Raw genomic sequence first — 26,294 nt, 5'->3', positions numbered from 1 at the left:
TCTCCCCTCCCCTCCCATCTTCTCTCTCTACCCCATCTACTGTAATTCATTTCTTTCCTTGTTTATTTTCCCATTCCCCTCACAACCTCTTATATGTAATTTTGTATAACAATGAGGGTCTCCCTTCATTTCCATGCAATATCCCTTTTCTCTCCCTTTCCCTCCCACCTCATGTCTCTGTTTAATGTTAATCTTTTCCTCCTGCTCTTCCTCCCTGCTCAATTTTCTCTTTTCAATTTCATTCTACTCTCATCTTTATGATACCTTTCTTTCTTTTTGTGGGTTTATTCTGACCCTCATAGGTGAAAGCTGAGATTATCTTTTCTAATATAAGAACTTCATATACATAAATTTCCTTCTACACATTAATGTAGGTATGTACATATGACAATTATTTTAATATTTATATTTTAGTTGTAACTGGACACAATATCTTTATTTCATTTATTTATTTTTATGTGGTGCTGAGGAGCAAACCCAGGGCCTCGCACGTGGTAGACAAGCGCTCTACCACCGAGCTACAATCCCAGCCTCACATGACAAATTTTGATCTGTATTATTTTCATCTTCACTCAATTTTAAAATTCCTTTCAGATTTCTACTTTGATCGATATGTGCTATGGTTGAGATATGGTTTATGTATATCCCTTAAAGTTTCATGTGCTGAAAACTTTGTTTCCAGTGTGACAATGTGGGAAGTAATTAGGTCATTACACTGCCCTCAGAAAGAATAAAGTAGTCTCATGAGGCCCTAATTGTTCTCACAAGAGCAAGTTGTTCTAAAAGAACAAGATTATTCCCTTCCTGATATCTGTCCTTCTCTTTCACCAGGTGATTTCTCCCTTTTGCACATGCTCCTGCCTTGATGCCATCTGCCATGATGTGACATAGCCAAAGGGTGCTCATTAGAAGCTGAACAGATGGGGAAACCAAATCTCAGACTTTGAATCTCCACAACTGTGGGATAAATAAACCTGTTTTCTGTATATACTACCTATGCTCTGGTATTTTGTTAAATAAATGAAAAATGGACTAGTACAATGGATTCCTGAGATGCGTATTGCTCATTTTCCAAATATTGGGAAATTTTCCTGATATTTTTTGTTTCTGATTTCTGTTTCAATTCCATTGAAATCTGAGAACATAATTCATACAATTGACACTCTATTAAATTTGTTGAGGTCTATCAGATGACCCATAGTAATATGTATATTATTGAATGGCCTATACAGTCTTTAAAATATTCTGATTTTGTTGGGTGGAATGTTTTACAAATGTCAATTAGGTCTTGTCCATTAATAGTTGTCCAGGTATCATCTATATTTATTTATTTGTTCTATTAGCCACTGAGGTAAGTGCAAGAAATAGAAGCAGATGAGTAGTACCATCCATATATACTCTTCTTATCAGGAAACCAAAAATTCCCTGGAAATTTCTCATCAAAATACCACTTATATCTCATTGACAAAATTGTTATGTGGCCAAATCCAGTTACAAGGGAGGATGATAAAAATAAATATTCAGGGCTGGTGCTCTAGCTCAGTGGTAGAGCACTTGCATCGCAGGTGTAAGGCCCTGGGTTCAATCCTCAGCACCACATAAAATAAATAAATAAAGATATGGTGTCCACCTACAACTAAAAAAAATATTTAAAAAGTAAATAAATATTCAGATTTGCCAAGTCAATGAGTGGAAAACCATAAGAAAAAAATGGAGTTGGGAATGAACATCGGGCCTACTAATTAGCAATGTCCATCACACTATGTATCTCTTAATCCTTCCTTCTTTGTTGTATAAACTTAATCGTCAGGCTGGTCCTGATATGGTGGCAAGATGTTTGCTCTTTCAGACCTCACATCCTCATACTACAATTCTCAGAAAAGAGAAAGAACTTCTCCTTAACTGGTAAGATAATTTTTTTGGCATCTTATTGGCGCTGAATGAATCATATGCAGATCCCTAAATGGATTATTGTGATTAAGATGGTTGAGAATGTGAGAAAAAAGTAGGTTCAAAAACGCAGTTCAAGGTACTGTTATCAGGAGAAGGAATAACAACTGCCGAGAAGCAAGTAACCCACTATTTATCTCAATTTCACCATTCACCCTAATATTTAGCATTTAACTCAGATTTGATCTTGGGATATGCAGCATTATATTGCATCCAAGAAGTGATAATCAAGATGGAAATTCAAAGAGAATTATAACAAAGGTGACATTTCAGGCTGCTGAACAAGATCTTGCAGCAACCTGTTTACAGACTTCCTGATATACGAGAAAAATCCATCCCCATTGGGTAAGCTTCTGAAAGGTATTCTTTACATACATGAGCCTTCCAACTCATGGTTTTTATTTCAGAAAGATTGAATGAGGTTTTCTGAGATTTTAACTCAAAATTTCTAACTAATACAGAGAGTATTATAATGGAATTTCCTCAGGGACATAGGAATTACCTTAATACAGCCTTCATCTATTTTACCAAGGAGAAACCAGGACTCAAACCCAAATCCAAGCCTATAGAGTAATATAGACTAATATATATGGAAATGGCTCATGTTAAGGTTGAGAAGTCTCACAATATTCCCCCTGTAAACTGAAAACCCAGGAAAGTTGACCATGTAGTTCCAGTCCAAGACCAAAGTCCTGAGAACCAGGAAAAATGAAGCTGTAAATTATAGTCCAAGTCTGAAGGAAGTAAAAGACTGATGTCCCTGCTTAGGCATTCAAAGAAAGAATCTTCTCTTCCTTCACTTTTATTTTACCCAGGCTCTCAAAACATTGGATGCCTCCAGTATTGCTCTTCTTGCTCAGGATTGCTCTGGTTATTCTGGATCTTTTAGTCTTCAAAATGAATTTTAGAACAGTGGTCACTATTTCTGTGAATAATGTCATTGGTATTTTGATGGGGATTGCATTGAATCTGTACAACATTTTTGGTAGTATGACCACTTTGACAATATTAATTCTGCCTATCCAAGAGCATGGGAGAAGTCTTTCCATCTTCTAAGGTCTTCTTCAATTTTTTCTTCAGTGTTCTATAAATTCCATTATAAAGGTCTTTCACTTTTCTTGGTTAAATTTATTTCCAGGTGTTTTAGGTTATTATGAATGGGATAGTTTTCCTGATTTATTTCTCGGCAGATTCATTATTGAAGTATAGGAAAGTGATTTATTTATGTTTGTTAATATTGTATTCTACTACCTTTGTAAATTTATTTACCATCTCTAGAAGTCTTCTGATGGAGATTTTTTGGGGTAGAAGTATAGGATCATGTCACCAGCAAATAGAAATAATTTGACTTCTTCTTTTCTTATTTGTATCCCTTTAATTTTCTTCTCTTGCCCGTTTGTTCTGGCTAGAGTTTCAAGAACTATGTTGAATGGAATGGTGAAAGTGAACACCCTTGTTTAGTTCCTGATTTTAGAAATTAGACCATACACTTTGCAAAATTCTAAAGAAAACATAGGGTCAACACTCCAACATGTTAGCATAGGCACAAGACTCCTAAAGCAAAAGAAATAAAACCAAGAATCAATAAGTGGGATGACATCAAATTAAAAACTTTTGAACACCAAAAGAAAAAGAGTGTGAAGAGAGAGTCTACAGAATTGCTCCTCCAACAGGAGATTAATGTCCAGAACATATAAAGAACTACAAAAAATCAACACCAAAAAAACCCCCAAATAATCCAATCAAGAAATGGGCAAAATAACTAAATAGACAGTTCTCAAAATAAGAAATACAAATTGCCAATAAATACATGAAAAAAATGTTAAACATCTCTAGCAATCATTGTAAATCAAACGTACATTAAGGGGCTGGGGTTGTGGCTCAGTGGTTGAGCACTTGCCTCACATATTGTGAGGCATAGGGTTCAATTTTCAGCACCATATATAAATAAATAAATAAAATAAAGGTCCATCAACAACTAAATAAATATTTTTTTTAAAGTACATTAAGGGACTGGGGATGTGGCTCAAGCGGTAGCGTGCTTGCCTGGCATGTGTGCAGCCCGGGTTCGATCCTAAGCACCACATACAAACAAAGATGTGTGTCTGCTGAAAACTAAAGAATAAATATTAAAAAATTCTCTCTCTCTCTCTCAAAAAATAAATAGATAAATAAATAAATAAAAAGTACATTAAGGCAGGCTGGGTGTGCAGCTTAGTGATAAAGTGTTTGCCTAGCATACATAAGGCCCTGGGTTCAATCCCCAGCACTACAAAAAAAAAAAAAGAGTACACTAAGATTTCATCTCACTCAAGTAAAAATGGCAATCTTCAAGAATACAAATAACAATAAATGCTGGTGTGGATGTGGTGGAAAATGTAGACTCATAGATTGTTGGTGGGATTGCAAATCAGTATGACCATTCTGAAAAGCAGTATGGAGATTCTTCAAAAGACTAGGAATGGAACCACCATATCACCCAGCTATCCTACTCCTTGGTATTTATCCAAAAGAACTAAAATCTGCATACTTTAATAATACAGTCACATCAATGTTTACAGCAGTGCAATTCACAACAACCAAGTTATGGAGCCAGCCCAGGAGCCCATCAATAGATGAATGGATAAAGAAAGTGATATATATATATATATATATATATATATATATATATATATATATATATAAAATAGAATTTTACTCAGCCATAAAGAAGAATGAAATTATGGCATTTACTGATAAATGAAATAGAACTGGAGACCATCATGCTACCTGAAATAAGCTAGACTCAGAAAATCAAGGATCAAATGTTTTCTCTCATTTGCAGAAGCTAGAGCAAAATAAGGGGGGAAAGTAGTGACAGGGGATTGGAATTACATGAAAATAGAAAGAAGATCAGTGAAGTAAAGGAAGGGGATTTGGGCGGGGAGGTAGGAGGGATGGGAAAAAAGAATGGTAGAATGACTTTGACCCAGATATATGAATATACCACAGGGAATTTCACCTTTATGTAATCTATAAAGCACCAAAGTACTATAAATAAATAGAAGGAAGACTTGTAAAGTAGCAGAAGGAAACAAGATGATGGAGGAGGGGAGAGAAAAGAGAAGTAGGAGAGACTGAACTGGAGAAAATGATGCTTGTATATTAAAGAAATTAGATTTGTTATTAAACATCTAAGAAACTTCAGGTTGAGATGGCTTCACTGATGAACTCTAACATTCAAAGGAAAAATGAACAACTAAATGATGTACAGATTTAATGCAATAACAATAAAAATGCCAACAGGGTTTTCTGTACAAATTCACAAATTGAAGGATACAGAAACATAATCTAAAACAATGAAAATTTATTTTTTAAGAACAAAATTTTGGAGAACTGTATTTTAGTTCAGTTTTTTCACTGTTGTGACTAAAAGACTCAACAAGAACAATTTTAGAGAAGGAAGTTTATTTGGAGGGTCACAGTTTCAGAGGTCTCAGTCCATTGACAGCTGGCTCCATTCCTTAGGGCTCCAGGTGAGGATGAACATCATAGCAGAAGAGTGTGGCAGAGGGAGGCAGCTCACATCACAGTGATCACAAAGCAGAGAGACTCCACAGATACAAATATATACCCCAAAGCTACACCACTGATGCCCACCGCCTCCAGTCACACCCTACCAACCATCAGTCACCACTTAGTTAATCCCATCAGGGGATTGATTCAATTATTGGGTTAGGACTCTTGTAAACCAATCATTTCACCTTTAAACCTTCTTGCATTGTCTCACACATGAGATTTTGGGGGACACCTCACATCCAAACCATAACATTCTGTCCCTAGCCCCCAAAAGCTTATGATCATTGCACAAAGAAAAATGCATTTAGTCCATTTCCAAAAGTCTTCATAGTGTGAACAGATCAAGGATTGCCCAAAAGTTCAAATCCAAAATCTCTTCTGAGGCTCAGGGAAAGCTTGTGAGCTCCTGTAAAAAATCAAAATGAAACACAAGTATCCAATATATAATATTACAGAGTAAACATTTCCATTTACAAAAATAGGGACATAGAAAAAATGAAAATGACCAGAGTACAATTGAAATCCAGCTGGGCAAACAAGTCCTGTAGTTCTATGTTCAGCATATGGAGCATATGGCATCTTGATGTTTTCTCCAAAGGGCTTGTATAGCTCTACCCCTGTGGCCTTGTTGCAGCCCAAGAAGACTTTCTGTTGGCTTGTCTCTGCTCAATTCCTACAGCTTTGCTAGGACAATGTCCCACGTTAGTGACATTTCTTAATCTCAAGGGTCTCCACTGCAGTTTTGGCTTCCTCCTCACATCTCCACACTTACTTCTCAGGCAGTGCCTGCCCCTGCTGCACTTTGCCTGGCCTCCAAGGCCTCCCTTTGAAATCTTGGTGGAAGCCTCCATGACCCCCTAACTCCGGCATCCTGCATTCCTGCAGAACCAGCACCATGTGGTTGATACCAGGCTCTGTTGCCATCTTGAGCAGTAGTAAAGCCTCCAGGGACTCTGACTGTGGCAGGCTCTGAGTGTCCAGGTGGCTAGGAATGTTGAAAGAATTTCCTAGGCCCCCTTGTACAATATGGTCTTGCCAACTTCTAAGATGCTCTCAGGCCAACTTTGTCATTGTCCTTGGGCAAAGTCTAGCATTTCTTTAGTGGCAGTAATGTGATTAACAACTGCAACTTCCTTAGGCCTGGTTTTACTCCTCCTTTCAAGTCCAAGTTTTTCAAATCTTTCTTCTCTGCTTTGTGCTCCTGAATATTACAATAAACTTGGCTAAAAACTGCCGGCAATATCCATGCCAACATCTGAATGCTATGCTGCCTAGATATTTCTTCCACCAGATTAAGAAGTCCATTGCTTGTAAAAACAGTTTCACAGAAAGTCTCAGGACATAGACAAAAAGCAGACAACTTCTCAGCCAGAACATAGCACAAATGGCCTCTAGTCCAATTACCAATAGTGTCCTCCTTTTCCTCTAAACCCTCTTGAGCCTTGTCTTCACTGTCCATGGTCCTATTGGTATTCTGATCTTCTGAGCTCCCACCAGAATCAGCCATTAAGCTCTGCTTACAACAATCTAAGGCGTTTCCAGCATGCATTGCTAAACATCTCAAAATTTCTCCAAGAAATTTCAAAAATCTCCAAAAGCTTCTGAACCACATGGACAAGTTAGTCACAGCAACGACCCCACTTCTTGGTACCAATTTCTATTTTAGCCTGCTTTTTTTCACCACTGTGACAAAAAGACCCAGCCAGAACAACTGTAGAGGAGAAAATTTTATTTAAGGGTTCATGGTTTCAGAGGTCTCAGTCCATTGACAGTCAGCTCCATTCCTCAGGGCTAGAGATGAGACAGAGCATTATGGCAAAAGAGTAAAATGGCTCACATGATGATCAGAAAGGAGAGAGAGAGAGAGAGAGAGAGAGAGAGAGAGAGAGAGAGAGAGAGAGAGAGAGAGGGAGAGAGAGACTTTAAAAACCAGATACAAAATATAAACCCCAAAGGCATGCTTTCAATGTTCACCTCTTCCAGTAACACTCTACCAGCCTTCAATGACCACCCAGTTAATCCCTGTCAGGGATTAATTCATTGACTGGGTTGAAGCTCTCATAAACCAAGCATTTCACCTCTAAACTTTCTTACATTGTCTCACACATGAGCTTTTGGGAGACACCTCACATCCAAACCATAATAAGGTGACACTGCCTAATTTAAGTCTTCTTATAAAATTACAGTTACCAAAAGATTCTGACATTGGTGAAGAGCATAAACATATTGGTCAATGTAACAGAGCAGACTCATATGTAATTCAACTGGGAAAAAGCTTTTTCTGGAACAGTTGGATATCCATAAGGAAAAAATGAACATTGACCTTTATCTCAGCATACACACAAATTAATTCAAAATGTAAAGGATAAATATGAAAAGTAAAACTGCAAAACTCTTTGAAGAAAACAGGAAAAATATATTTAACTTTGTGGGAGGACAATGCTCTTCAGATAAAATCAAAATCAGACACAATAAAGTTTTACAATATTACACACCTATTGGATATAAGTACATCAGAATATATAAGGAACTCTCTCAACTTGATAAAACAATAAAATTTTAAAATGAGCAAAAGTTTGAATAGAATATTCATAAAACAATAGCTAATAAACAGAAGACTGCATATTATATAATCCAAGTTACATAAAAGACTAGTAAATGCCAACTAATTTACAGTAAGATAAAGCAGATATGTAATTTTTGAGGTATGGTATGCAGGGACAGATGGATATCAAATATGCACTGAAACATTTAAGGGTAATGGAAGTGTTAAATAATTTTGTGGTGATTTCATAGATGTATATATTTCTCAAAATTATTTATTGAATAAATATATGCTGTATAAAGCATATCTCAATGTTAAATTTTAAAAAGAAATTAGAATATGCTTTGCAGATAACTGGATTAATTAATTGAAAAATATGAACCCTAATTGTTTTTGTTCTTTTTAATGATAAATGATTTGGAGAGACAAGCATAATCAAACTCCACCTGCAAAAGTTTTCCATTCATCCTCTTCTTGTCTTCTCTTAACATGATGTAGAAAATGATTGAGATTAAATCTGGAAGTCTGATCTATTGAAGATTATGTCATTAAGATGTATAATGGTCTAGACCTATTTATTTATGTAGTCCATAAAAATCCAGGTGTTTCTTAGATAAACACTGAAATTTTCAGCATTTGGCTCACAGTCATTATTTTCCTAACAATTTTCATCCTTAGTACATTTTTTACCTCATCTAGAGACCTTCCACTCACTTCTCCCCATGTATCAAATACTTGAGAAACATTTATTGAATGCAGCATCAGTTAAGATGAGCTAGATTATGTTATAGTAACAAATATCCTCCAAATTCCTTTGGCTTAACTCAATGAAAGTTAGTTTCTTCATTCATGCTACATGAAAAAAAAATGGTCAAAGGGCCACGTGCAGTGACACACACCTATAATCCCATCATTCAGAATATATGGCTTTATAGGTTGTCATGTCAGGGAAGACATAATTAGTTGGTTCCACACAAATAATTAAAACCTTGGTCTATGGATGTTACCTTTGTTCACAGTCCACTGGCAAGAACTAATCATATACCCTCAATTAACTGCAAGGAGATGGGAAAGTATAATCTTTCCTGTGCCTGGAAAGAGGAAAACTGGAGATGAGTGAGTACTTGAAGTTTCTATCACAAGTATGTACTATATTCCAGGGTTTTATAGGTGCTAGGGATATATCAGAAAACAAAACAAAAAAAAGGTCTATACCTCTACTCTCATAGACCTTACCATATAATTTGAGATGCATCAGAAAGTGAACATACCATAAAACATTCTTTTCCCATTCCTTCCTTTGTTACCACACTGACTGGTTTTCATTATACTTCTCTGGTTATTCTTTGAAATCTCTTTTGAATTCCTTTTATCTGCCCATCCCTTAAATGTCAGTGTTCTTGAAGGAACTAAGCCCTTTATTTCTTTAAAAGTAAATATGTCTTACCTGAGAAATACATGAACACCTTCTCAAAAAGATTACAGACAAAACTAATGTCCTCATTATTTCTTCCTCTCTCCAGCCCTTTACTTTTATTCTCTAGTGCACTGGTTGTCAAATCTGAGTCCTCATCAGACTAAGTCCTGGAGATCTTATTAAAACACTGGTTTCTAGACCCCATTCCAATAGTTTCTGACTTGGTATATCTAGGACAGGACCCAATAACTTGCATTTCTAACATGTTCCAAGGTTATATTAATGCTTCTGATACATGCACAAGACTTTTAGAACAACTGCTTAATGTCTACTCCAGGGAATTTCATCCCATATATGGTTTCAATTACAGTCTATAAGCTCTCTTCTGAAGAATGAACAATAATAGAAACTTATGAATAAGAAAACACAGTAGGGAGAGAGACTCACCAAGTTAATGAAAAGTTCAGGGGGGAGGTGGCTCATTAGTACCCTAATAATAGTTCTTGAATTCTCTGGTTGTAGTATATATTTATTATTTCTGCCTCCCAGCATCCATTCACTTTTATCTAGTAGTACCAACCTGATTTTTCTTTATCTCTACTTTCAGTTTATGTGTGTTGAATAAAGCTGGCTCTATCTCTGGTCCCAAGAATATCCAGGCTGGGGATATAGTTCAGTTGGTGAGTGCTTGCCTAGCATGAACAAGGGCCTGGGTTCAATTCTCAGGACCAAAAGAAAAATAGAATATACATGTAACATTCCTATAGGTCACACTATGTGGTTAAGATATATGCCCATATGACTCGAGCAAACCATTCTGACCCAGTCAGTGACAATACTACAAATCTTGTTCAAGCAATAAAAAAGGAAATATTTTCTGTTAACCAGGAGTTATTGGTAACCATGTGTATACTACAATAAGGAAACAATCCATAAGAAAGTGGAAAGCATGACTAAGAATGGATAGAGCTTACTTCTTGATGGCATTATTTGAATTCCTGCATTTGGTCATGTTACCTAAAGTTAGATCTATGCATGGAGTATTCTATTACATGAACTCATAAATGACCCTTCGAATAAAGTAAATTTGGATTCAGTTTTTATCAGTTGCAAATGTGAGTCTTGTATGTACAGAGAACTTTCTTTTTTTCTGTTAGTAGGTAGGCACTCTGAGGTCTAAAGTAGGTCAGCCTTACCTACACTGAGAATTAGAAGGAACACACATCAGTCAGGCCATGCTGTGGTTGGCACACTCCCTGATCAGTCTATTTTCTTTTTATTCATTGTATCTTTTTAGTTTTACATGACAGCAGAACCTATTTTGATAACTTTTTTGCAAACTCCTTGCCTTGGGTAATATGTAAGTTGGAATTTTTAAAGAACTTAGGTCAGAATGGCAATTATCAAGAATACAAGGAATAATAGATGTTGGCAAGGATGTGGAGAAAACGTGCACTCATACATTGTGGGTGGGACTGTAAATTGGTGTAACCACTCTGGAAAGCAATTTGGAGATTCCTCAGAAAACTTGGAATAGAACCATCATTTGACCTAGCTATCCTACTTCTCAGCATATACCCAAAGGACTTAAAATGAGCATATTACAGTGACACAGCCAAATAAATGTTTATAAATGTTTATGTGTATGCTAACACACAATAACGGGGAGTGAAGAATAAAAGTTCATTGGATTAGACAAAGAGGAATGAATGAAGGAAAGGGAGGGGGAGTGGGAGTAGGAAAGACAGTAGAATGCATTGGACATAACTTCCCTATGTTCATATATGAATACATCACAGTGAAACTCCACATCATGTACAACCACAAGAATGGGATCCTAATTAGAATAAGTTATACTCCATGTATGCATGATATGTCAAAATGCACTCTACTCTCGTGTGTGTGTGTGTGTGTGTGTATAATAACTTTTAAATTTTTTTTTATTTTTTTTTAATTTTTATTATTGGTTGTTCAAAACATTACAAAGCTCTTGACATATCATATTTCATACATTTGATTCAAGTGGGTTATGAACTCCCATTTTTACCCCAAATACAGATTGCAGAATCACATCAGTTACACATCCACTGTTTTACATATTGCCATATTAGTGTCTGTTGTATTCTGCTGCCTTTCCTATCCCCTACTATCCCCCCTCCCCTCCCCTCCCATCTTCTCTCTCTATCCCATCTACTGTAATTCATTTCTCCCCCTTGTTTTTTTCCCTTTCCCCTCACTTCCTCTTATATGTAATTTTGTATAACAGTGAGGGTCTCCCTCCATTTCCATGCAATTTCCCTTCTCTCTCCCTTTCCCTCCCACCTCTCGTCCCTATTTAATGTTAATCTTCTCATGCTATTCCTCCCTGCTCTGTTCTTAGTTGTTCTCCTTATATCAAAGAAGACATTTGGCATTTGTTTTTTAGGGATTGGCTAGCTTCACTAAGCATAATCTGTTCTAATGCCATCCATTTCCCTGAAAATTCCATGATTTTGTCATTTTTTAGTGCAGAGTAATACTCCATTGTGTATAAATGCCACTTTTTTATCCATTCATCTATTGAAGGGCATCTAGGTTGGTTCCACAGTCTAGCTATTTTGAGTTGTGCTGCTATGAACATCGATGTAGCAGTGTCCCTATAGTACGCTCTTTTAAGGTCTTTAGGGAATAGTCCGAGAAGGGCAATAGCTGGGTCAAATGGTGGTTCCATTCCCAGCTTTCCCAGGAATCTCCATACTGCTTTCCAAATTGGCTGCACCAGTTTGCAGTCCCACCAGCAATGTACAAGTGTACCCTTTTCTCCACATCCTCGCCAGCACTTGTTGTTGTTTGACTTCATAATGACTGCCAATCTTACTGGAGTGAGATGGTATCTTAGGGTGGTTTTGATTTGCATTTCTCTGACTGCTAGAGATGGTGAGCATTTTTTCATGTACTTGTTGATTGATTGTATATCCTCCTCTGAGAAGTGTCTGTTCAGGTCCTTGGCCCATTTGTTGATTGGGTTATTTGTTATCTTATTGTCTAATTTTTTGAGTTCTTTGTATACTCTGGATATTAGGGCTCTATCTGAAGTGTGAGGAGTAAAAATTTGTTCCCAGGATGTAGGCTCCCTATTTACCTCTCTTATTGTTTCTCTTGCTGAGAAAAAACTTTTTAGTTTAAGTAAGTCCCATTTGTTGATTCTTGTTATTAACTCTTGTGCTATGGGTGTCCTATTAAGGAATTTGGAGCCCGACCCCACAATATGTAGATCGGAGCCAACTTTTTCTTCTATCAGACTCAGAGTCTCTGATTTGATATCAAGCTCCCTGATCCATTTTGAGTTAACTTTTGTGCATGGCGAGAGAAAGGGATTCAGTTTCATTTTGTTGCATATGGATTTCCAGTTTTCCCAGCACCATTTGTTGAAGATGCTATCCTTCCTCCATTGCATGCTTTTAGCCCCTTTATCAAATATAAGAAAGTTGTAGTTTTGTGGATTGGCCTCTGTGTCCTCTATTCTGTACCATTGGTCCACCCGCCTGTTTTGGTACCAGTACCATGCTGTTTTTGTCACTATTGCTCTGTAATATAGTTTGAAGTCTGGTATCGCTATACCGCCTGATTCACACTTCCTGCTTAGAGTTGCTTTTGCTATTCTGGGTCTTTTATTTTTCCATATGAATTTCATGATTGCTTTCTCTATTTCTACAAGAAATGCCATTGGGATTTTGATTGGCATTGCATTAAACCTATAGAGAACTTTTGGTAATATCGCCATTTTGATGATGTTAGTTCTGCCTATCCATGAACAGGGTATATTTTTCCATCTTCTAAGATCTTCTTCAATTTCTCTCTTTAGGGTTCTGTAGTTTTCATTGTATAAGTCTTTCACCTCTTTTGTTAGGTTGATTCCCAAGTATTTTATTTTTTTTTTGAGGATATTGTGAATGGGGTGGTTATCCTCATTTCCATTTCAGAAGTTTTGTCGCTGATATACAGAAATGCCTTTGATTTATACGTGTTGATTTTATATCCTGCCACTTTGCTGAATTCATTTATTAGTTCTAGTAGTTTCTTTGTAGACCCTTTTGGGTCTTCTAGGTATAGAATCATGTCATCCACAAATAGTGATAATTTAAGTTCTTCTTTTCCTATTTTTATGCCTTTAATTTCTTTCGTCTGTCTAATTGCTCTGGCCAGTGTTCTGAGAACTATGTTGAACAGAAATACACACACACACACACACACACACACACACATATATGTTGAACAGAAGTGTGTGTGTGTGTGTGTGTGTGTGTGTGTGTATATATATATATATATATATATATATATATATATATAATTTTTTAAATTTTTTAAAAGGACTTAGGTAGAAAAAATATCCAGTTCTTAGAAAAGTCAAATAATTACATACCTCCTATTGTCTTCCATGGAATTGAAATATAAAATAGGAACAGATTATATGGAAATCTATTTGCAAACTTTGAAAAGTAAGTAGCAGTTCATGGAATCTCAAGTACTTATAAACAAGTTCTGTGCTTTTTTTCTTCTGGTATCCCTTGGTTTAATTCAATGCAGCTTAAACCATGGAAATGAACAGTGTAGTGTGAAGAACAATTCAGGAGATAAGACTGGATCGAGAAGAAAGAAACGTTAACACCTAAAGCTCAGGGATAGGAAAATGTCACATTTTTTCCTCTCCTTTACCTGCATTCCCAAGGCTTAGAGGTGAGGAGGAGTATATATGACTGACTATAATGGGATAGCACAAAGGAAATGTACTACATCTTGATTATGGTGATAGTTACATGAATAAAATTTTATACTAAAAAGAAAAAAGGATCAATTTTAGAGTATAATAATTTATAAAATACATTTTAAAGACAGCCAATAACAATATATGATTTCTTCTTTTTTTTTTTTGTACCAGGGATTGAACTCAGGGGCACTTGACCACTGAGCCACATCCCCAGCCCTATTTTGTATTTTATTTAGAAACAGGGTTTTGCTTAGTTGCTTAGGCATTGCTAAGTTGCTGAAGCTAACTTTGAACTCAGGATCCTCCTGCCTCAACCTCCCAAGCTTCTGGGATTACAAGTGTGTGCCACTGTACCCAGCATGAATCTTATTTGGATCCTAATTTTAAAATAAAATGGTATAGATATTTTATATTTATGAGACAATTAGAAAATTGAATACTTATTTTATATTTAATGATATATAGTAGGTGTGGTTTTATTTTAAATCTTTTACAAATACCCATAAATAAATACTATACTAACATTTTATAAAATTGTAGCCGGGTGATTATCACCAGTCACAGGTATAGAGTCCCTTCCCCATCTCAGAGCCCAGCAGACAGCCTGTAGGCATCAACCAGGGTGTCATTCCCAACTTTTAGTGGAAGCTTTCTCATCCCTTACTCTGACCTTACTAACTCCACTGGACACATGACTATAATTAGTGGGTGTTGCTTTCCTAGCTGAAGCTCCTGATTGGTAGGGGAAAGGATGCATTTGGTCCCAGGAGGTAGGCTGAGGGCAGCCAGAGGCACCCTGTGGGGGAGGGGGTGGAGAACCCAAGTTGCCTGCATCCCACCCTGGGCATCTGTCCCAAGACCAGGAGGCCACCCTGGGGACCTCTGCAGTGAAGCAAGGGAGGGTCCCACACTCACTGTTGAAGAGTTGCTGGATGCGAGGAAATCCACTGCCAGGCCCACCCAGGAGGATGCTGACTATGATCCAGGTAAGACCCACAGTGACAACTAGGGCCACGACGCGGAGCGGGCCTGGAGGCAGGACAGACAGGGGGCAGGCCTACCTCAGAAGATGGTGACCTCTGGAACCATCCCGTGACCCCTCATGATGAGATCTCCCCTTCTGCTTGGGAAGAAGTGACCAGAGGATGGGAAGGTGGGAACTGACCCCATCCCGCAGGCCCAAGAGGGAAACTCAAATTCCCTGGCAGGTGGACGGATGAAACTGACTTCAAACTTCCAGGCTTTCCTGGAAAGGTTTCCTTGGAAGGTTTGGAGGGGCTTTTCAGAATTCAAGTGTTCCAGAGGACTCCAAGGATTCTCTTCTAGGACCTCCCTCAGCTTTTTGCCTTTGAGACCACCAATGGATACCTTTGAGACAACCAAGGTGTTTGTGCCCCACCCATCTGCCACCCCTTTTCTTGTTCGCGCGTGCGTGCGTGTGTGTGTGTGTGTGTGTGAGTGTGTGTGTAAGGGAGAGATGCTGAGGATCAAACCTTATTATATTGAGGTATGACCCTTCTATATGTAATTTGTTCAGGGCTTTTATCATGAAGGGATTTTGAATTTTATGAAGTTCTTCTTCTGTATCTATTGAGATGATCATATGATTCTTATTCTTAATTTATGTGGTTAATTACATCTATGATTTGCATATGTTGAATCACACTTGCATCCCTGGGATGAAACCAGTTTAATCACAGTGAATAATCTTTTTTATGTGTTGTTAAATTTGATTTGCTGAGAATTTTTGTCTATAGCCTTTTTTTGTGTGTGTACCCTTGTTTGGAGTACTTCTGGCCTCAGAAAGAGTTTGGAAGGGTTCCCTATCATCTCCATTTGAATATTCCACATATATCTTAAGCTCAATGTTCAAATTTATCTAATCATCTCTCTTTGTCTAGCATAAATAAGTAAATTCCACTATTCCAATATTTTGTATCTCAGCAAATGATCCTGTCATCCATCCAGTCAGTGAAATCAAAATGACTAGATGGAATCCTCCATATCCTCCACCCAATCTAGTATCAAATCTGATGTAGTCTTCCTCCAAAAAGTCTTAAGTTTGACTACTTTTTCCCCCATTTCTACCTTAACCCAAATCACCATCATTGCTCACATGGTGATTCTGGTAGTCTCCAGACGGGTCTCCCTGTTAGCTTTCTTGGCTTATATATAGTGGTCTTCATACTAGAGCATATGAGTAGCATATGACTACTTCATAGAGAGTAGTCTCTCTATGAAATACGAATTTGACTCCTACTCCCTTGCATTACCTAAAATGGCTCCCCATTGCCCTTGAAATGAAGTCCATTGTCCAAAATCCTTAACATGGCTTACAAACCCTGCAACATCTGTTCTGAATTTAACATTCTAGTCTCACTTCTGAGTTATCTCCATTGATTTCTACTTTTTGGACACACTACCTTTCTTTTAATTGTTCTATAATACCAGAAACTCATGACCCTGATCTTCTTCTTACACTGTCCTCACTGGTGGAAGGAAGTGGAAGAGAAAAGCAGCTCAGACATGGCAACCAGGAAGCAGAGACAGCTTTGCTCACCAGGAACAAAATATAAAACCCAAAGGCATATCTCCAGTGGTCTTACTCCTCTAGCCACACCCCATCTGCCTACAGTTATCACCAGGTTAATCCACATCAGTAGATTAATCCACTGATAATCGTCTCATAATCCAATCATTTCACATCTTACATTTCTTGCATCATCTCATAAATGAGCTCTTGGGGGCACCTCATATCTATATCATAACAACTCCACTGTATTTGAAAACCCCATGTGGATAGGAACTATATATGTTGTTTGTTCATTGCCATGGTTTCAAAGTACACATTCTTTCAAAATTTACCAAATTCTGTATTTGTTACTGCCTTGACCTTAGACTTTCTAACCCTCATAACTATTAGAAATAAATTACTTTTTAAATAAATTACAGTCTCAGATATTTTATTGTAGCAGCGCAAAAAGATTAAGACAGTCATAATGAAAATTTTTATGCTTTTCACGTACCTGGAATAAAGTTGGATCTGAAGAATATTTGTTGAATGAATCTGTCCTCTCTCAATTTTGATCAGTGTGAAAGTATCCACTACATTATGATTTCAGTTGAAAACTTATAATTTTCAAAAGTAATGTTTACTCAGAAAATAGAGGGAAATAAAACTATGGATTACCGGGTTTTCATTCCCCTTTATAAAATATAGCCCATATTCGTTTGATTTACACAGTTTGCAAGACAAAATAGTTTCCTATTTCTTTCCCTTGCTTCAATAAAATATTTAAAAACAGCATCCGAACCTAATCCTTTTTAGTTCTTTAACAGTATGGTTGTTCCTCCCCTTCCATTTTTTAAAAATATTTTTTAGTTGCTGATGTACCTTTATTTTTTATTTATTTTTCTGTGGTGTTGAGGATAGAACCCAGGGCCTCACACATACCAGGCAAGCACTCTACCACTGAGCCACAACCCCAGCCCCCCTCCCACTTTTGGTGATTGTTCACTCCAAAAAAATGGCTAAACTGGGAGCTATGAGGAAAGAACATAGACTGTTAATTCACTGAATATTTGCTAAGGGGTTATTCTAATCAGAAAAATAAGGCATTCAAATGGATATTTTATAGACTAACACAAGAGAATTACAAATAGACAGGCAAGCATCTTATTCAGCATGTTTTTGTTTTCTCTCCTGAAAATATTATAGAAACTTTTTCTTTCAACTACACTTTAGGAGACTGGAAACAGAATGATTTATTATAAATTCAGAGCATAGAAAATAAAGGAAAGGAGAGACACATTTCAATTACACTAGGAGAAACTCCTTTCAACAACAGCTTATTCAGTCTAGAAGTATTATTCAAATAGTGTCTACAGGGGTCCCCAAATTTCAGTCCAGGCCATTTCATTTAATGTGACAGTGCTGACATACCCTTGGAAATATCTCTACCTTGTTTAAAAGTTGTACAGGCTTATGTGGAATGTGCCAGTATAGCTAAAACCTGGTCTAAAGTTTTTCCACAGGAACCATATCGGGTGTGTTGCCTTCCTGGTGGGACTTTTCCAAGGTTACTCAAGTGTCCAGGACCTAAAAGCCACTCAGAAGGCATCTCAGTCTGTCAGTGGGAGTAATGAAAGGCTATTTCATTTAGAGTCCACAAAGTCTTTTCCAGGGAAATACATAACCTTTCTGTTCTGCTAAGACAGTTACTGAAATGACTGTCCACATACACAGTGGAGTATGACCTGAAGTTCACAGAAGTAGTATATTCTTTCTAGTTTTGTAGAAGATTTATTTCCTGGTTACAAGGGTTTATAGGGTACCACAATATACCTCACCCTTTCTTTGCCTGAAGTTGAAATCACTTGAAAGATAAAGAAATTATGCATATGGGGATCAAAATATCAACAATAAAGCTGATATTAGATAATGTGGTTTCTTTAATATTGCACTAAATAATTAGATTTACAGGTATTGCTATACATTTAAAGATAGTGCTATACATTTACAGGTCATGCTATATGACCACGGACATTCTCTTGTGAAAGTCTGTCCTTGTAAAATTTAAGGAATGAAGATGCACACAAGAATGCATGATTCCTATCAGCAGGTAGCCCCCAAGAGAATAAAAGAAGGAAGAGGCTGAGCTACCTTTGTTCATTTTATGCACCTAAATTCATCAATCAGGCAGATCACCAGAATTAGCACATAAAGGAACAGACAGATGTCAGGAGAGTGTAGCGAAAATCTTTCTTCATGGAAAATAGAAGAGAATGAAAAAATTAGTCACCACCTCCCAAAACATCATTTTTTTTCACCTGCAGCATCTAACATTCTATAATTCTAGTTTCCAAGTAGAGTAATTAGACATTTTCAAACTTTGCATCTGTATTTGTTATTGATGAGCATTTATCATTAAAATGATGTTACAGATCATTTATGATGACTTTGCAAAGAACTCTTTGTGATTTGTTGTTGTTTCTCATTGTGAAAACATGAGATGAAAATATATGATTCTATATTTCAATTAATATATATATAATCACTCACCTGAATTTACTAGAAATATACATCTAAAACTGGAGAAGATGAAAGGAAGACAATAGGAAGAACACAAAAGAGGCTCAAAATGACTGTAGGGACAGTGGATAACATAAAAGCATGAGTGTCATGTTTGAATGTGCCCCTTCCAAAATTCAGGTGTTGCTAATGTGATCGCACTTAGAAGTGGAGCCTATAAAAGATGATAGGCCATAGGAATCTTCCCTCATGAATGAGATTAGATGTCCTTCTAAAGAGGAAATTGGTTTTCTCTTGCTCTTAATGCCTTCCACCATGTGAGGACACAGCAAAAAAGGCCCTTACAAGATCCCACCACCTTGATCTTAGACCTCCCAAACTTCCCATAAATGTGAGAAAATAAATTTCTATTCTTTTTTTTAAATATTTATTTTTTAGTTATAGGTGGACACAATATGTTTATTTTATTTTTATGTGGTGCTGAGAATCAAACCCAGTGACTCACACATGGTAGCTGAGCACTCTCCTTCTGAGCCACAACCCAAGCCCAATTCCTATTCTTTTTAAAAAGAATTTTCTATTTTTTATAAATTACTCAACCTCAGATACTTTGTTATCAGGACAAAATAGACTAAAACAGTAAGCATCCATGACTATAGAAGTTTCATATTCTAATAGATCTTTAGAATAACAGCATCTATAAAAGGTCTTAAGACATATCTTGTCCCAACTCATTTTCTGAACACTAAGGTCGAGAAAAGTGAAAGCACTTTATTTTCACCTAAGCATTATATTTTGCATATTATGCAGCCTTAACACAGTTACATTAAGAAGTTCAAAAGCTACAACAGCAAATGTGAAAACAAAAAGAGAAATTTAGTACAAATTCAGATTTTCAGATCTCCATTAAAATATGTGTCACCAAGATTTATCTTTTATGTACCATGTACATATCCTGCTTTACATGGAGAAACTTCTTGAGCCATATGTTAGGCTAACAAATGACAAAGAGATTAGAATCACTCAGGTACCATTGTACCCCCATCCTCTCTGTCAAAGATAAGAATATTGCCAGACACAGTGACACATGCCTGTAATTCCAGTGACTCAGGAGGCTGAGAAAGGAGGATTACAAATTCATAGGCCAGGTTCAGCAACTTGGCAAGACCCTTAGCAACATAGTGAGACCTATGTTAAAAATAAAAAGAGATGGGAATGTGGCTCAGTGGTTAAGCACTCCTGAATTCAATCCTAGTACCAAAATTAAAAAAAAATTGGATAATAATATTCACATTGCACATATTAGAACATTTGAAAGAGAGATTTTAACCCAAGACAGGTGATAAAACAAAGGAAAGTATGTAGATCACTCAGATTCAAGTCTTCTAACCAGGTGAATAATATTAATACTAAGATCCTTCTGGGTGATCTATGAAGACTCATGGAGAACAGAAGAGGCATTCTAAAATACAGGCTAAAAATATTGCCTGCTTCAAAAGAATAAGGTAATTTTTTAGAATTTATTGTCACCTCAACATGAAATTAATTCAAGGCTTTAGTACTGATACCAAAAAAGAATTATTGATGAGTACAAAAAAAGAACTGTGAACACCAGGAACTAACCTCTATGAGCAACAGCTAGTTTTTGGCAGAATAATCTAATTACCTTCTGAAAACTCCATGCTGATTTTTTTACAGGTAAAGGCCTAAATTAAGTTTTTGTGCATATTTTGGTATGTGGTAGAGCTAGAAATACCTGTTATGCTGAAGCAAGCAGCTTTATTTCCCCCTAAGCACTATATTTTGCATATTATGAAGCCTTAACACAGTTACATTAAGAAGTTCAATTAAGACTCACATGGTCGCACATGCCTCTAATCCCAGGCACTCAAGAAGTACTCAAGAGGCTGAGGCAGGAGGATGGCAAGCTCAAGGCCAGACTCAGCAACTTAGTGACATCCTGTGCCAAAGTAAAAAAATAAAAAAGTGCTAGGGATGTAGCTCAGTGTTAGAGCACAGTTGAATTCAATGCCCAGGACCACAATAAAAAAGAGAGGTTTGATTAACAGAAAACAATATGTAACAACATTGTCAGAAACTGGCATATGCAGCTGACCAGGCACAACTTCCTAATCCAAAATTGTGGAAAATAATTCTAGTTTAGGAACCAACATGTTTTTTAGTGTGTTTCCTGATACCTAAACTTGTCCCTCCCACCATGATGAGTAACAACAGACAGCTTTACTTCTTTTAGAGTTTCTTACATCTGTTAAAGCCATGTGCTGGTTAGTCTCAATGACTATTATATGTCCTACTTCTCATTACATGACTTCCAGCATTTTCCTCTTCTCTTTCCATTCAAATACACACTTCTGGCTTCCCTTGGATCCTTTCTCTTCGAATAAGCCATAGGCATACCCCCATAAATTTTTCTTGTGTACTTATCTGTAAGTTACAGCTAGGCTTCCAACTTACTATTTCATGCCTATTTACAGATGTGTTGCACTTCCTTCATAAAGTTACAAGGTTAGTAAATAAGGTGAATGGTATATACATAGTGTATCTGGATTGAAACAGTTCAAGCATTTAACAAAGTGTTATACGTATGCAAAAATAGAAAGATGGCAATGAAATCATATAGGCTCACAACTAATTGAACAGTTATTCCCAAAGTGCTTTGCTCAGTGGATTAACCATAAGCTCCATGAGGACAAAAAACACAGTTTTTTTAATCAAATAAAAGGTGGTCAAGAAATAAGTGAAAAAGGTATCATTTGGGGGATATCTGTACTTTGGCATGTTCAATATTTTTCCTGATGAATTGGTTATGAATGAAAGAGAGCTGAAATGAATATGATATTTTAAAAATGCCACTGGGCACAGTGGTACTTGCCTATAATCCCAGCTGCTCAGGAGGCTGAGACAGGAGGATCTCGAGTTCAAAGCCAGCCTCAGCAATGGTGAGGCACTAAGCAACTCAGTGAGACCCTGTCTCTAAATAAAATACAAAATAGGGCTGGGGATGGGGCTCAGTGGTTGATGCCCCTGAATTTAATCCCTGGTACCAAAAAAAATGCCATAGTGATCAGTGGAAAAATCCTTCAAATAATATAGGATGAAGAAGAGCTTCATATGTGAAAAAGATTTAGGAGATTTTGTTTACAGTAAGCATGTAAGTCAATAGTGTACAGTTACTGAAAAAAAACTAGTAAAATCTCAGTCATCATTAATAAAAGCATAGTACACAAAGGAAGAAAAGTGTAGGACTCCTATGTAAGTTTTCTATGATGAAATCCCATCTGAAGGAATGTGCTCCATTCTGAGAAACAAATTTTAGTTGGATACTAAGGAGACTGGCTAGAGAGACCATTAAATTTAGCCAGCAATGAAACAGAGTTCCTTCTTTGAAAAGTGGTGAGTTTCCCAACATTGGAGTTATTCAAGCAAAGCATGGAAAGCTACATGAAGATATCTTGTACAGGAAATTAATCCTGAATACAATAGAACAAATTAAAAGAAAATATTTGAGCCTCCCAGTTAGTGTATTGTTTTTGTCACACTGATTCCTACATATGTAATAAAATAGTGATTCATTCAGCCCTCACAATTACCAGACAGAGCTTTGAGTACTGGAACCTTCAGGCCAGTTGCTTCTGATTACAAACAGTGCTACCTGTTTGTCCTAGTAAAATATACAAATACTAGTTTTTATTTGTTATCATGATTCAAAAATGATTGGTAACTACTGTTCACAGTGAACTCTGGTTTCCTTTCAACTATGATGAATGAATTGTGCAAGATAATGTCAGAGTTGTCACTATAAATTAGTCCAGGTTTCTTTGTAAAATTACAGTGCACGTTACAGATAATAAAACATCTATAGAATGTGGAATTGAAACAAAATAAGATAGCTATTGTGGAATTTGACTCAGAAAGATGGTAAACAAGCAAATGGGTAAGCTCCAGTTTTAAAGGTTTGGTACAAATAGAAAGGATATAATATCTTTTGTGAATTGATAGTGGAATTGATCAGAAACAAAGTGTACTGCTTTCTATTGTGTACCCTGATTCAGTATGTATCTCCAATGTATTAGTCTCTCAATTCCAGAGTCTGTAGAAAAAAGAATGTAGATACGTAGTGACCAGAAAAAGACTCAATAGAAAAATCCCAAGCAGAAACCACATAACTAAGGCAGATATGAGTGATGTTGTATAGAAGGAGGGTTTGTAAAGCTTGGGACAGTCTGAAGGTATTGAACAATTGAAAGCCAGTAGTCAGGGAGGTTGGAAGGGCACCAAAGAAACCTTGGCTGATTTTACATTTGGCAGAATTTCTGACAAACTTCAGCCAGACACTTCTCCTACTGCAATGTCCCCTTTAGAGATACTAGGAAGGATTTCACAGGAACAACATAAGCAGTTTTTCAGATATAGTTCATATTTAGTGAACAAAAAATAAAATGATGCTATATAAATGTAGTATTTTAAAAGAATATCATACTTATTGTCATGTGTTGCTCTCATGGCATGAACTCCTTAAAGGCAGAAAATATCTTGAAGGTTTTGTATTTACATTCTGGTGCCTGATAGAGTACAGCATGGATAGTTGATAGTAGATAGATAGATAGATAGATAGATAGATAGATAGATAGATAGATAGACAGACAACATGCTGATGAAACACTACATGGATATCTGCTCAAAACAAATGTTTGAATGAAATAGTTGGATAATTGTTAGGACTTGGAATGATACCCATAAGAAGACAGACAATGATATTGTCCTAGCTGTTGGCAGGTCCTTCCTGCTTCCTTACTAAGCCCAAACACCAACTCTTAAGATATCACCATCCCCCAGACATGGGGAGAAACAATAACCTTCCTGCAGAAGAAAACTGGCTCTTTGCCTCAGCGATCAGAATGACTCAGGGGAGAGGGAGTTATTAACAAAAACATCATCAGGCCAAAAGGTAACTGTTTAAATCATGAGGATAACTGTTTTCCTTTTCTCAATCCATCATTCCTTTATCTCTCCTATTTCTACATTCCTAAGTCCTCAGCTTCCTCATTATCTCAAATATCACACACCAACAGATTGTCTCAACACATTCAAAAATCTCAGAAGGGGTATTGCAGTGCCCCAACAGAAGGTAGATGGAATTAAATGGCACTAGTGTCAACTGTGTTATGTGAAAGGCAAAGGTCTCCATGAATTCATAGGTGAGGATGAGTAAACATAATGGAACTGCAATAATTGGTATGGTTTTCCTCAGGGAATTCTGTTTGATGACAAGCATTGTATCTGCCTCCTAATGGGTTTTATAGGACCAGTATGAAGGTATGGAAAATACTGCAATAGAAGAGTCATTGCCCTGCATCTGCCATGTGTGAATTTGACAAAGTCCCCTTCCCAACCTGGATGTAAATTATAAAAAATAAATAAATAATGCCTGCTTTACCTAACCCACAGGTTATTATGAGGTCAGTTTATACATAATTCTTATTAAATAATTTTTAAAACTATAAATCAATATATAAACACAAGGAATTTTCCAATCTTTAATTCTTCATTTTATGTAAGAGACAATTCTGAAACCAATTACTGACTTCATAGCAAAGCCAAAGCAAGAATTCATTCTCCTGACTCCTAATCAACTGATTTCTCTACTACACTATTTTGTCTTCTTCACTAATTCGGAATATATGAGAACTCAATTGGCTTGTCACTCCAACATAGTTACCTTGAAGAAGCTTCCCCATAGGAAATAACTGGAAAAGGCCAAACAACATAGCCAACCCTAAGAAGTACCAATACATTCTGAGAGAAGATTAAGAGCTACATTCCATAACATTTACATGATCTCACTTTTTTATTGTGCACTTTTCATAAATAATAGAGGGTACATTGGCATTAAGGTTAACAACACAAGTTTTAGAGCCATATTTAGATCTTGTTTCAAGCACTGGATATACCATTTACTAGCTGTATGGCTTTGTACAGCTTAGTTACCTCATACTTACTTCTATTCCCTTATCCATCAAATGGGGATAGTAAGAAAAACTATTTTACTAAGTGGTTGCCAGCAATAAATGAGATAAACAATATTAGATATTTTAAAATGAAATCTAGTACTTATATTTTCAATAAATTATATTGTTTAAGAAAATACATATTTAACAAAGTTTACAGTAAAACTATTAAAACCAATAAGAATTGGTAAGGTGGCCATATGTGAAATAAATGTAATTGAAATACACCAAAATATATTAAAACAGAGAAATTATTGAGGATTTTACCTATAACACCTGATTGATAATAACTTTCAAGTAGAAGTAATTACAGATTTGAAAAACATAAATGTGTATTCTTGTAATCATGATTAGTAACTTCGTATGGTTTAGCATTTTTAATTTGACAATAGGTGAATAAAATTCTTATTGATGAATTTCATTACTATTGTAGGATTTTATATCCACAGTGGTGAATTGGGTACAGTTATCACAAAGTGTAAAGCTGAGTATACAAGCATGGGTTGTCTAATTCATTTATAATGATAATCTATATATTTGTACACAGTACAATAGAAGTTATTGAGGAATGGTTAGCCATCATCCCTTATAGAATTAGGCATTTTCTGTGTAGGATGAGAGATCCAAGAATATTTTTTAATAAAATATAACTTTGGGGCTATGGCTGTGGCTCAGTGGTGGAGCACTTGCCTAGTACATGTAGGGCACTGGGTTAAATCATCAGCACCACATAAAATGAATAAGTAAAATAAAAAAATATAACTTTATTTAAGTCATTATGTTTTTTTTTTAAAGAGAGAGTGAGAGAGGAGAGAGAGAGAGAGAGAGAGAGAATTTTTTTAATATTTATTTTTTTTTAGTTCTCGGCGGACACAACATCTTTGTTGGTATGTGGTGCTGAGGATCGAACCCGAGCCGCACGCATGCAAGGCGAGCGCGCTACCGCTTGAGCCACATCCCCAGCCCCTCATTATGTTTTAAGGTGTTTTGTTTCTGTGGTGCTGGGAATTGAATCC

General features: G+C 36.5%; 1 protein-coding gene across 3 annotated transcripts in view; it reads right to left on the bottom strand.

Moving 5' to 3' along the window:
- Window positions 1–26,294, bottom strand: part of SPRY3 (sprouty RTK signaling antagonist 3) — a 144,682-nt gene that overhangs the window by 73,228 nt on the left and 45,160 nt on the right. The window contains exon 2 of one of the 3 annotated variants that reach the window (XM_081278423.1): window positions 18,900–18,981. The exons of the other annotated variants lie outside the window; for them this stretch is intronic. The gene's annotated coding sequence lies outside the window, so the exon portion shown is untranslated. The remainder of the gene's footprint in view (window positions 1–18,899; window positions 18,982–26,294) is intronic. 3 annotated transcript variants of the gene reach the window in all.

This window comes from Spermophilus citellus (assembly GCF_964194105.1).
Source record: "Spermophilus citellus genome assembly, chromosome: X".
NCBI lineage: Eukaryota > Metazoa > Chordata > Mammalia > Rodentia > Sciuridae > Spermophilus > Spermophilus citellus.
This window is presented reverse-complemented; position numbering and strand designations above follow the sequence as displayed.